The sequence below is a fragment of the Aedes albopictus genome, chromosome 2 (genome assembly GCF_035046485.1).
Source record: "Aedes albopictus strain Foshan chromosome 2, AalbF5, whole genome shotgun sequence".
In the NCBI taxonomy this organism is placed as follows: Eukaryota; Metazoa; Arthropoda; class Insecta; order Diptera; family Culicidae; genus Aedes; species Aedes albopictus.
In genome coordinates, this window is record NC_085137.1 from 166007901 (window position 1) to 166020677 (window position 12777).

The window sequence follows — 12777 nt, forward strand, 5'->3', positions numbered from 1 at the left end:
TTGGTTAAACTCCGAACTCTTTTTTATTCATTGTAGGAAGTGACGTGAAAAATACAATAGTAACCTTTTCTATCATTCCTAAGTTGGTACACATGACCCCACTCTCCCCATACTCTTCCTGTGTATACCGATCCGGTTGAGACATTGAGACCTCCAGAGCCCCAGACCGGACGGATTTGCCAAATGGCTTTGCTTTGGCGGGGGAACGAATGGAAAGTCACATCCAGTCAGGACGACCCGCAGGCGGAAGCGCGCGAGGATTGAGCGTGGCAATTTCAATCAGTGTTACATTTATTTTTCAATTAAAAAATCAACCCCCTCTTCTTGTTCTGCTTCTCTCACTGTCTACTGAACGATTTTTCGTCCAATTTCCGACAGAGCTTTAACCCATCGCCGCACCGACGCGCTGGCCGTCACCCCAAAGTTGGATCATTGCAACTCGATAAATGGTTCTTGTTCAGTGACAGATTCGCTGGGGGTCCTGGAGCAGGGGGAGCACAACAGTTTCCGAATTCGGTTTTTAAATGGGATTATGGATTGGAAAATTTTCTGCTTTGGGAGTTTTATGGTGCAATAGTGGTGGCGGTGGCAGGATGGTGTTTAATCAATTTATTTGGATTTCTCTGTGCAATCGCGTCGAAGCCGAAGGATGCCGCCGTCAGCCATCGCATCGGAACGGTAATCATGGTCGATTGTGAATCTTTAACGAGTATAGCGGCGCTTCAGCGTCGAAAAGTGATGGAGTCGTTAATTGAGTGGATTTATGAAATTTGCTGTGTGAATTTATTTTTCGCTGGCGTTATGCAAGGATATGATATTGATAGATGTTCATTTGCAAAAGTATTATCCTTTCCGCATTATGATATTCTTACAAGACTGGTGATCTGGGTAGTTACCTGTAACAAAGAAGGAGAAAGATCAATTAGATATGTAGTGGATTTTACCAAAGGAAAAAAAAAACAATATATGAAATTTGAAATGTTTAAGTAAGTAAAAAGAGCAAGATAAATGCTAGATATTCCACGAACATCAGATCCAACTGAGATCTATTAGCCTCTTTAAAAGACACGGACACGATCAATGCTTTCAGTGAGCTATTCACTGTTTGAAGAAAGCAGACACTAGACAACGGACCAGCATGCAACGCCCAATGGCGCGGCCGAAAACTATTCCTGACAGCTGCGGCGAGAATCGTACCCGCGCTCTTCAGAGCGATGCAACTTTATGCTTGGTGACAATAGCCGTACGGCCACGAAGCCACAAAACTCCAACCCCTATCTCCACGTGGCACTGGCCGGGATACGTACAACCTCAGGAAAGATCGGGTAACTAACCCAGATGAAAATTTTGATCGTTGGCTAACAGAAATGATTGTTTGTTTTTACCTCAGCATCTGTTCTGCAGGAGAAGAAGCTCACAACAACGTCTGTAATCAATAATGTTAGGGCGGTGAGTGACGTGCTAGGGAAGGACTCTAAGCTTAACTGAACTGATCTTATAAGCCAGCCGTAAAACAGAATTTCAACGGAAAATCAGCTCAAAATAATACGAACCGAGCCCAACGGCAACGACTCCAGCGAACAAAAAGAACTTGCGATTGGTCTTAGAATGGGATATTAATGGAAATTAACGTAAACAATTTGAATCACGTGTGTCTTCAACTGAGGTGAATTGCGAAGTTAAGTGTTCTTCTTCTTCTTCTTGGCGTAACGTCCTCACTGGGACAAAGCCTGCTTCTCAGCTTAGTGTTCTATGAGCACTTCCACAGTTATTAACTGAGAGCTTCCTCTGCCAATGACCATTTTGCATGTGTATATCGTGTGGCAGGCACGAAGATACTCTATGCCCAAGGAAGTCAAGGAAATTTCCTTTACGAAAAGATCCTGGACCGACCGGGAATCGAACCCGTCACCCTCAGCATGGTCATGCTGAATACCCGTGCGTTTACCGCCTCGGCTATGTTGGCCCTAGTTAAGTTAAGTGTTAGGAGAAATAACAATACGGCGCTACCCCATTTGGCATAATGCCATTTGGCATAAAGGTCATTTGGCATAACGGCCATTTGGCATAATTGCCATTTGGCATAACAAATATTATGCACATTCTTACCAAGAAGGCTGTTCTTCGTGTTATGCCAAACAGAATTATGCCAAATAACCATTATGCCAAATGGCCTTTATGCCAAATGGCGTTATGCCAAATGGCATTACAGGATCGTTATGGCCAAGAAGGCTGTTCTTCGTGTGATGGCTCCTACAGAGCAATCTCCAGAGATGTTGGAGGGGATCATTGGAGGACTTTTTCCGCGTCATGATCCTAGTCCTTGGCCTCCTTTCGTAGGACAGCCGGGGACTGGGGCTGGCGATGAGGAGAGGGTCACCGATGTGGAACTTTCGGGGATAGCTAAGTCCCTTAGCGTAGATAAGACCCCAGGTCCGGACGGAGTTCCGAACCAGGCCTGAAAAGTAGCTATTGCAGAGGCTCCCGAGATGTTCAGGTCTGCTATGCAGAAATGCCTGGACGAGGGAGTTTTCCCAGAAGCTTGGAAGAGGCAGAGCCTGGTACTATTGCCAAAGGCGGGGAAACCACCCGGAGACCCGTCGGCATATAGACCAATATGCTTGATTGACACGGCGGGGAAGGTGCTCGAAAAGATCATCATCAATAGAATGTTGAGGTTCACCGAGGGCGAAAATGGTCTTTCGAGCAACCAGCATGGCTTCCGGAAGGGGAGGTCCACCGTAGACGCTATTTTGTCGGTTACAAAAACCGCCGAGAAAGCACTCGAGCCTAAGAGGAGGGGAATTCGATTTTGCGCGGTAGTGACTCTGGATGTAAGGAATGCGTTTAATAGCGCCAGCTGGTCTGCTATTGCCGATGCGCACTTGCGTCTGGGGATACCGGAGTACCTGTACAAGATTCTCGGAAGTTACTTTCAGAATCGTGTACAGTACTAGTCTACGACACGGAGGTGGGTCGGAGGTGCTTTCACATAACCTCAGGAGTCTCACAAGGTTCCATCCTGGGTCCGGGGTTATGGAATGTTCATGTACGACGAGGTGTTGAGGTTAGAGTACCCAGTGGGAGTGGTGATAGTCGGATTTGCCATTACGACATTACGACATTACGCTCGAAGTCTACGGTGAAACGATCGAGGAGGTAAAGTTGACTACCAACCACTCGATCAAGGTTGTGGAGGCGTGGATGCGGTCCAGGAAACTGGAGCTGGCTCACCACAAGACAGAGGTGACGGTTGTTAACAACCTGAAGTCGGAGCAGCAGACGGAGATCAGTGTAGGAGAGTGCACTATCCTGTCAAAGCGCTCCGTCAAACACTTGGGCGTGATGATCGACGATAAGCTTACCTTCGGTAGCCACGTCGATTATGCCTGTAAAAGAGCCTCCACAGCTATTGCGGCACTGTCCCGGATGATGTCCAATAGCTCTGCGGTGTACGCCAGTAAGCGCAAGCTTCTGGCTAGTGTTGCTACGTCCATACTTAGGTATGGCAGCCCGGCGTGGGGCACCGAGCTAAGTACTGAATGCTACCGACGGAAGCTGGAAAGTACTTATAGGTTTATGTTCCTGCGGGTTGCGAGCGCGTACCGTACCGTGTCACACGACGCTCTCTGCGTCATTACTGGTTTGGTGCCTATCAGCATTCTCATCAGTGAGGACATGGAGTGCTTCGAAATGCGCGGCACAAGAGGCATACGCAGGACTGCCAGGATGGCCTCTATGGTCAAATGCCAGCGCGCGTGGGACAGTTCCACCAAAGAAAGGTGGACTCATATGTTGATACCGAGGGTAGATAGTTGGATTAATAGGCGCCATGGGGAAGTTACATTCCACCTGACACAGGTCCTTTCAGGTCATGGTTGCTTCCGACATTATCTACACCGTTTCGGGCATGCGGATTCTCCCGAATGCCCAGTGTGCAATGGTCTGGAGGAAATGGCGGAACACGGTCATACCAGTGCCCTACGGTTGAGATCGACCCTTACAGCAATTAAGTGGCCACGGAGAGGAAGTCTCGGTAGTGGTGCTGTCGTGGCGTCGGTCTACTGGGTTGGATCCGAGCCCGCGGTTGGAAAGGGGTCCCCGGCAAGGGTCGGGGCAGGTGGAGACCCTGCTGTCAGCAACCTTCTGGTGCAGCTGATAGGGCCTGAAGGGTAGTGATACCCTTGCCTTCAGCAGGTCAGATCGGGTTGCACGTGGGCATCAGTTCTTGATGTCTGCAAAGCAGTTGGGTGCGGGCGGGGTTGACCCTGCCCGCCTTCCGAGGACAAAGATAGTGGCGAGGACCACTCGGGAAACTGGCTGAGCGCCAGCATGTTACCGTGATGAACTCCCCAGAGTCATCGATGTTCAACCTTGAGGGTGTGATGTGCACTATCCAAGTAACAATCAGCATGCCTTGAAGGTTTATTCATGTTTTATCTTGGTTGTATACGAGCATGTCAAAAAGCTAGTTGTTCTAAACTAGTTTTATGTGGTATTTTTTTACTTTGAACCTTTTGCGTTCTATAAAACTATCATATAACTTCATAAAACTATTCATATAACATATCTTCAGTTAAAGACTTGCAAGTAGACATAAATTGGTTTTATCACTTATTATATACAATTTCAATAAAACTTGCATTTGCGGTTGTTGTCGGAGAGATTTTTTTTGTAAACAAATACACAAAACTGTGAGGCAATGCATAAAACCAACAAAAGATTTCGTGGCCGTAACACAAACCAAAAAAATGCTGTGGTAAAACCGCTAGTTCTATCATGAGCTCAGTTATGACTACCTCAGGAGGGTCTGCCCTATTGGAGGAATCATCAGGAACACAGAGATTTATCATAAAAATATGTCGCCTAGCCGGGATAATTCATGTTAATACAGAAAAATTATTACTCAATATTATGATTTCACGTACAGATTAAGCCAAATTAAACCATACAACACGTTTCCGTCATTTTATTTTGTCAGACAAATTGCATAATGTCTTTTAAACTCCGCTGTATTGAAAAAAACCTTTTTTGCACCCAATTCCACCGAGTAAATTAAATGCATCTAACTTCCAAATTATGCATAGTTTGTGTGGCGCACTTTGTTTTTGTCATTATCACAGTCACATTCACCACAAATTTTCCGTGGCATGTCTCCTGAAACGTATCAAATAGGAAAACAAATCTGAATTCCAGATCGACATCTTTCCAATTGATGGCTGGATAAACAACCAAGCATAATTTGTTCAGACGATCGAACATTGAGAGTGAAAAATTGATAAGTTAGAAGATGGTTTTATTTAGAAGGTTGTATCGGGGATACGATAAAATTATGATACCACCCGAAATCCTAAGCCGGTTTGCATACGAAGTCCTGTAGACCCTAATAAGACTGGGCCAACTAGCCAGACGTGGGCTTATTGAGGCATACAAGAACTCGAGAGCATTTTCAAGTCGGCATCAATGGTTTTACATATGTTTAGGATTTTTTAATCGCTAAAAAACTTTGATAAAATTAAAATTGTTACTTGGGAAGTCCTCGTATTCTTCCTTTTTTGACAGTATTTCGACCACTTCATTCTCCTATGGTCCCTGTTCTATAGAACGGTATACCGTTACCAGTCCAAACATGATCCCTGCGTATGAAGGTTGCCCCAACAGTTTCACATTTTTATTGTCCTTTCCCCTGTTTTGCCGTTGTTCCTCCGGTACCCAATTTGTTAACATTGGAAGCAGACCATCGTAAACAGTGTATCATTAACGTCCGGTAAAAACAATCGTTGGCGAAATACTTCTTTCCACGTCTGTACACTTATGCTTGGTTTAGACGGTGCAAGGAACTTGATTCAAATCAATGTACTATGCCCAATTGCATGTAAATTGAACGTGTAAACACCATCATTCATCTTACACGATCAGTTGACTTTGACTTGAACGAAAGTTGAACATGTTGAACTTTTTCATTCAAGTCAAGCGATATCATCTTACTTGCCCTGTCTGAACTCGCGATTCATGTGAGTTGTATGCAAGTCATCTGTCAAGCGACTTGAACTCAATTCAGTTTACTTACGAACAGCAAGAGCTGAACAATGCAAACACTTTTTTGCAATTTCTCATCGTAATAGGCTGTTTTACCTCACGCAAATCTGACAGGAAAAGACCTACTTTCCCACACCAAATTAACAGTGCTGTAATGGTTCATTACAGCACTGATTTGCGTTGCGTAATGAACCATTACAGCACTGTTTTCAGTTTTGGTCAACTTCTTGATGCTTTCTGAACGCAGTTTTGAAAAATTGTGACAACTGCACAGTATAACCTGTTATGATCAGATTTTCTCGAACATGGCTATGAACATCAGTGTGCAGTTTGATAAAAAAGTTTTGTTTAAAACTATCCTCAAGGGTAGTTTATGAAATTGCAAAAAACGTTGTACGCAGCTCGGTGCAGAACTCGATTTTTCCAGCACTCGTCGTAATTATCCAACTCGGCAAGCCTCGTTGGATAAATGTACGACTCGTGCTGTAAAAATCGTTATTCTGCACCTTGTAGCGTAAACTACTATTTTCTAGGTTTTATCACCACATGACTTTTTGGTAATTACTTTTATTTTTTTATTTTTGGCTTTTCTCGGCAGACCATAGTGTGCCACGCTTATTGACGGAAGTGAAAATTTTTCGCTCCCATCATTTATTTTCAATTTTTTAATCCTATTTTCTAATTTTTAAATTCTGATGTTCGCGATTGGTGTATCAGTTTTGGTTGCGACTGTGAGCAAATGAACGTTGAAGAAGAAAGAAGAAGAAGGAGAAGAAAGTTCCGTGTTCTGTGCATCAAAATGTACGTTGGTGTTGTAATAGATCTTACCGGAAGTATTCTGCGGCTCTGAACGAAACAGATTTTTCGAGGACGTTCAAACTAAAAATGCTCCATGCATCGCCGAAAACGTAGCTGCGCAACTCCCGCTGGAGCTGGTTGGAACCCTAGCTGATTTGGCTGGATATCGTGCTGTTCGGGCTTGTTCGGAAGTTAGCCATCAATGTTAACTTCTTTTCCCGATCAGCCTAGATAGCTATGTAGTGTCGGTAGCGGTTGTCTCAATTGGCTAAGAATAACCGTAGTGTTATTCTGGACCGCCTGATCCAGTGGTAAGAGTCCACTAAACAGGTGACCCCTAATTCATGGTGTTATGCGGCTTTATGCTTACCGTACCAAGGAATGAATAGTTAGGGGGGTCTAATAAAAACCTAACCACAAACGGAGCCTGTGGAGAATTAGGGCGTCCTCCACAGTATTACGCCCTTACTGCGCTAACCGGAGCAATAGTGCAGTGGACCTTGCGTTTCTCCGAGATAATCAGTTGCCCTTCTTAAGTCTCAAATTTGAGGCTTAATAAGGGCGGAATTATTCAAATGTTGTAAATTAGCTTACATAAATAACTACCTATACGGTTTCGCTTAATGCGTTTTCGCCATTGGCGTTTTATCAATTGACACCGATTTGGTTTGTCGTTGATGTTTCCTTTTGGTGCTGTGCTGTGCTGTGTGTAATCCAGTCTAGTTTGGGTAGTGGCTACGGCTAGGAAACCTCAGATCAATTTTCAGCGTAAAAAGCGTGCGTGGTCCAAGTGGCTCTACTTCAACAAGTTTATTTTCATAGGGTAACTTCTGTATAGGTTACCTTGTGAACCCAGTTTTGCTTCTTTCATTATAAATGAAGTGTCGTGCCTCGAGCATGCTATATCTTAGAATAACGTTAACAGTATGTTTCAACCTTTCCTAATGGATGCCTTCAAGCAAGCTCTTGTATTCAGCATTTTTTCGTTGATATTTGGCAGTATTGCTACGATGATTACATCATCCGAAGTAGCTCAAACATTAATTTGAGATGTTTCAGTTTGATGGATTACTTAGGTAGTACAGTTGATGGATAACTTAACATAGAATTGCACCTAACCAATCTCTGCATGAGCAGAATTTGTCATGAGTTGACTGATTGGCATGTGTCAGATGACGAGTCTCCATTTGACCTTCTTTGCACTTTTGAGTGTTCCTTCGCAAAATTTGCGTATTCAGGCGTCCCTGCTCTACGAACTAGGAAACCTGTACTAATTGGTTGCGACCACATTTCATAGATAACTCGCTTCCATTGCTACTCCAAGAGAGTTTCATTGTGGTTTTGTACCTACAACGCCCTCCATTGGGGTATACCATAACTATTGCTTTGAAAGAAGCTTGTCTTCTGCAGTCTGTGCGCACTGCAAGAGGTATTCCTGAATGATACTCTGATCTGTTCAAGTTTAAAATATCTTCGGATAAACCATTCTTTTGTATAGTTACGAATCTCTTGCTTCCGCTTGAGAATTATAGCTATATAATCGACTTAGTGGGCCCTAAAAAGCTCTGCTTAATTCAAATCTTCAGGAGGAAATTGGGTTTTGTTCTATTTTTCTGCAGAGGGATTTGAGTATTTCAAACATGTTTTGAACTCTTGTATGGGGTATTTTCATGGCGTGAAATTACTCTGTAGTTTTATCCCGAAAGGGTGCGTGCGTTGTATAAAGATGGAATGAGTTTCAGATTTATCTGGTTACCTCGTTCTTTCTGAAATGCTTGAAACGCATTGTCGATTATCACATCTGTGATGTTCGTCTGGCTGACATGCCTACTCATGTGAACTCACATGCCTCCCAATTTGGGATGTCCACAGTGACTCTTTTACACAAAGTTTTTAAGAAAGTACTCGCTCAAACGTAGGTTTTGCGGTAATTTTTTGAATATTGAGGATGCTTTCGATAACGTGCCTTTCAATGTCATATTGAATGTCGCATGACGTCCCAAGTTACCTCCAATGAGCTATAGGCTCTTTTTACGCTTATGCGTTTTACAGTGTCCTTTTCAGGGCACTGAATAAACCCATTGTGGTATGGGCTATGAGCTCTCATTGCGCTTATGCGTTCATTCCCTCTTCTAGGGTACCCCTTCCTATTTCATCACCTTTCCCTTTCCTAATCCCATTCCATCCCTTGTCCCATTCTCCCTCAGGTAAATGATGAAATAGGCTTATATGTATGGCGATGGCACAAATGTCCCAAATGGAGGATAACGTGCCTCTGGAGCTGGCCTTCTGATACCTGATACGCAATAGCTGCGCAGCTCCCACTGGAGCTGGTTGGAACCCTGGTTGATGTGGCGATTCCATTCCACTATCGAATTTTGGGAGCAGGACGCAGAGGCATTTCTGTGGTTGAAACAAGAAGGACCAAGAGTTTAGCGTTGTGGTTGATGTACCTGTGGCATGCTCCAGCTACTATTCTTGGAGAAGATTATTGCGGTAAAATAGAAAAAATCCAACGGGGTTGCGGTGGTTCCGACCGCCGCAGTCCTACCGCAAATGTCGAAATGCTCGATGCACGCTAAGATGCATTCACTCAGGTGTGTGCTATAAAATTCAAAAATAATGTTTTTTTTGGTTTTCGGTTTATTTTATCGCAATTAATGCTGCGAAATGTTAATTGTTTTTAAACTGCATTAGATGTAGTTTCAGCACTTTTGAATGCAGTTAAACGCCATTAAACACAATTTAAATTTTTGCCGATTTATTTTAGTTGCAAGGTTGTGTGCATACTTTTTAAAGTGTGCAGTGGTTTGACGTTTGCGGAACAGGTCTTCTTTGTCTTCTTTACTCCGCCAGGTTGGATGATTTCTCTGTACAAGCAATATTGGAACGATTCAAACTGTCGGTTGGGTGAGATTGCTCTTTTTTCAACATGTAATACAATTGATTTGAAGTTAATCTTCATAATCCTCCATGCTCTATCAGGTGTTAACAGGTGATTTATTTTTTTGTATTCCAATATTTTCCACTATACACTCCCGATCAAAAGTTTGGGGTCACCCCCTCAAAAACATGTAATTTTCCAAGGCCCATATCTCCGCCAATTTACGTCCAATTTCAAAACCCTTGGTTTTATTCAAAAGATAATAAGTTAAAGAAACTTTAAACATGATTTAAAAGAAACTTTTTCAAGAAGTTGTAACCTGTTCCATTTTCTTGATGTCTGGGGTGAGAATAATTGCTCGCGTACATGGGACCTGTGAGTACCCTCCAGCATCGCCAATCAACAAAAAAGTTTTAATTAGATATGCTATGTCAAATCACCACACTGGTACAACATTCACAACAGAACACTTCCTTCAGATCATTCGTTGTCAATTGTCGAATGATCGCGCCGCATGCCTCACATGTATACTCCGCTGGGCGCAAGCTGCTCATGCCTTCGTACTAGACCCCGCCCGACTTCATCCACCACATGATTGCTCCACCAAAATCTTAAATGATCCACCATCCCATAAAAACCAAGACCTTGGTATTAGGAACCCTTGCACGATAGCACTCATTCTCTGATAAGAGATCGTAGGTTGATCTCCCCTGTCATACCAAAGGCCGATCGTATAGGTATATGCTCCACTTCATCACACACTGCCATTAGTATGGGATAAATATCAAATCCTCGCTCCAGTCGACTTTTTAGATCCCATTTAGGTCCCATATGAACTGTGCAAAATTTCAGCGCAATCGGTGAAACTATAATTTAGCGCAAGCGGTTCAAAGTTTTCATAGGATTTACTATGGGAAAAGTTACACTTTCAGATAAAAAATCCCAGAGGTCGCCCCTTGTCTCCTTAATTCAAATCGATCAACGTTTCTTGTAGAAAAATAATTTATGAAACTTTCCTTCGAAGACCGCAAAACAATTGGATGCTTGTGAAAAAAGTTATTAATTTATTACCGATTAGTGATCCAACGAACGGCTTTTTGTTTTGTTTTATTAGCAGCACTGTAGCTGCTGCCTTGGCTGCTGCTGTTTCTGGGGGTGGTGATGCCTCCCGCCACCCCATGCAACAACGGCAGCAGCAGTGCTGCTGATAAAACAATATAAAAAGCCGTTCGTTGGATCACTAATCGGTAATAAATCAATAACTTTTTCCACAAGCATCCAATTGTTTTGCTGTCTTCGAAGGAAAGTTTCATAATTGATTTTCTACAAGAAACATTGATCGATTTGAATTAAGGAGACAAGGGACGACCTCTGGGATTTTTTATCTGAAAGTGTAACTTTTCCCATAGTAAATCCTATGAAAACTTTGAACCGCTTGCGCTAAATTATAGTTTCACCGATTGCGCTGAAATTTTGTACAGTTCATATGGGACCAAAATGGAATCTAAAAAGTCGACTGGAGCGAGGATTTATTTTTTCCATACAAGCGTGTACCATACTAACTGCCATGTTCAGACGGTGTAAACTGATAAAACCAATGCCACTCAAATTGATAGCCATCAGTTGTCGGTTGCAAGTCAAGCAGACCAGATAGTTATTATCAATCAGTGCGCGAATTAGCAGTTACCGATAGTGTTAAATGCGGTCTGACCGACGTGAGCGAAAATGCCTAGTGCTTTGTGGATATCAGTGCTAATTGTTCCCAATTGTTTTCCTAGAACGCAGTATAATATTAGGATGGTTCACACAATAAATACGATGGCTTACTGGGAGTGAGCTGAGCAATTCTTTTGAGATCGGTAAGAACCAGTGGCAGTGAATTTCTAACACGATTGGAATGAAGAAGGTGTGATATCCCTGAGCTAACTCCATGTTTCTACGCCTATCTCAGGCCTTTTCTTGTTACCAACGAGTGTCGTGGTGAAGGTCGTGGTGGTTTCGCTAATGGCATGCAGAGCAGCGGGGCGGCCGGCATGGCGCCGGTGGTCCTCCTCATCTGTCCGGACAGGATTGTCTCCTCAAGCAGACGCCGTGGGATACACCTGCACACAGACACCACACCCAACACAACAACCCTAGAGTAAGACGGTAGGATAAGTAGCAGCAATAAATGTAAGTACTCTAAACCTGATCACTCCATTCTATTTGTGAAATTAGAACTTTTCTTTTGCTCGGGATGACTCGTGTAAGTCAGCGTTTTGGTTCCGCTTTCTCGAACCAGTTTCTTTCTTACGGGTCGAGCAGATGGGTCGGGGGACCAGTGCTCATTGCAACCCGTCTATTTTACTCAAATTTTGTCTCCCTGTCTCATGCGCCCTCTGCGGAGCGGTGACAAAGTTTTGTATGTAAAGTTAACCCAAAGTTGCCAAATTAAAAAAAAATGAATATAAACTTACGGCAGTGTCGCTGGAAATTGGGTCGACCAAATTTGAGATGAGAGTGGTAATATAACCTATTTTCTATTAGCTTCCAAATGCTTTTTTACCGAACTAAAAAATCTAGGAAAAAGTTATTAAGTAAAATAACTCTTCATGTCATCGACCAAAAGTTTGGGGTCACTTTCGTAAAACGTGGAAAAGTGATTTGATGATGTTTAATCTTGTAATACATTAAAAAAATCTTGGAGAATTCCCTGGACGAATCATTGGATTGCCAAAGAATCTCATCAGGCACTCCTGGATGCATTCCTGGAGTAACTTTTGAATAAATCCTTTCAGAATACCTCTACAAATGCCTGATCGGATTGCTCTTGTTGGGATTACTCTTGATATTTACACCGAGAAAAACTTCTACTCAATGACTGAGCTGACCTTGCTCAGTAGTCGAAAAATCCTTTGTTTTCTTACTCAGTTTCAGTTAAAAGTGGGACAACCGATTGGCAAAGGTTGTTCCACTTTTAACGGAAACTGAGTTAGAAATCAAAAGATTTTTCGATTTCTGAGTAAGACTAACTCAGCCACTGAGTAGATATTTTTCTCTGTGTATCCAAGGATTCC

The 12777-nt window shown here is 43.0% G+C and overlaps 1 protein-coding gene and 1 long non-coding RNA gene across 2 annotated transcripts in view; both read left to right on the plus strand.

The window, feature by feature from the left end:
• Positions 1–12777, plus strand: part of LOC109398712 (out at first protein) — a 354874-nt gene that overhangs the window by 163906 nt on the left and 178191 nt on the right. The window lies entirely within an intron of this gene.
• Positions 11349–12116, plus strand: LOC109417039 (uncharacterized). The gene is made up of 3 exons (XR_009996824.1): positions 11349–11436; positions 11500–11580; positions 11673–12116. It is a non-coding gene; the product is annotated as an uncharacterized LOC109417039 (long non-coding RNA).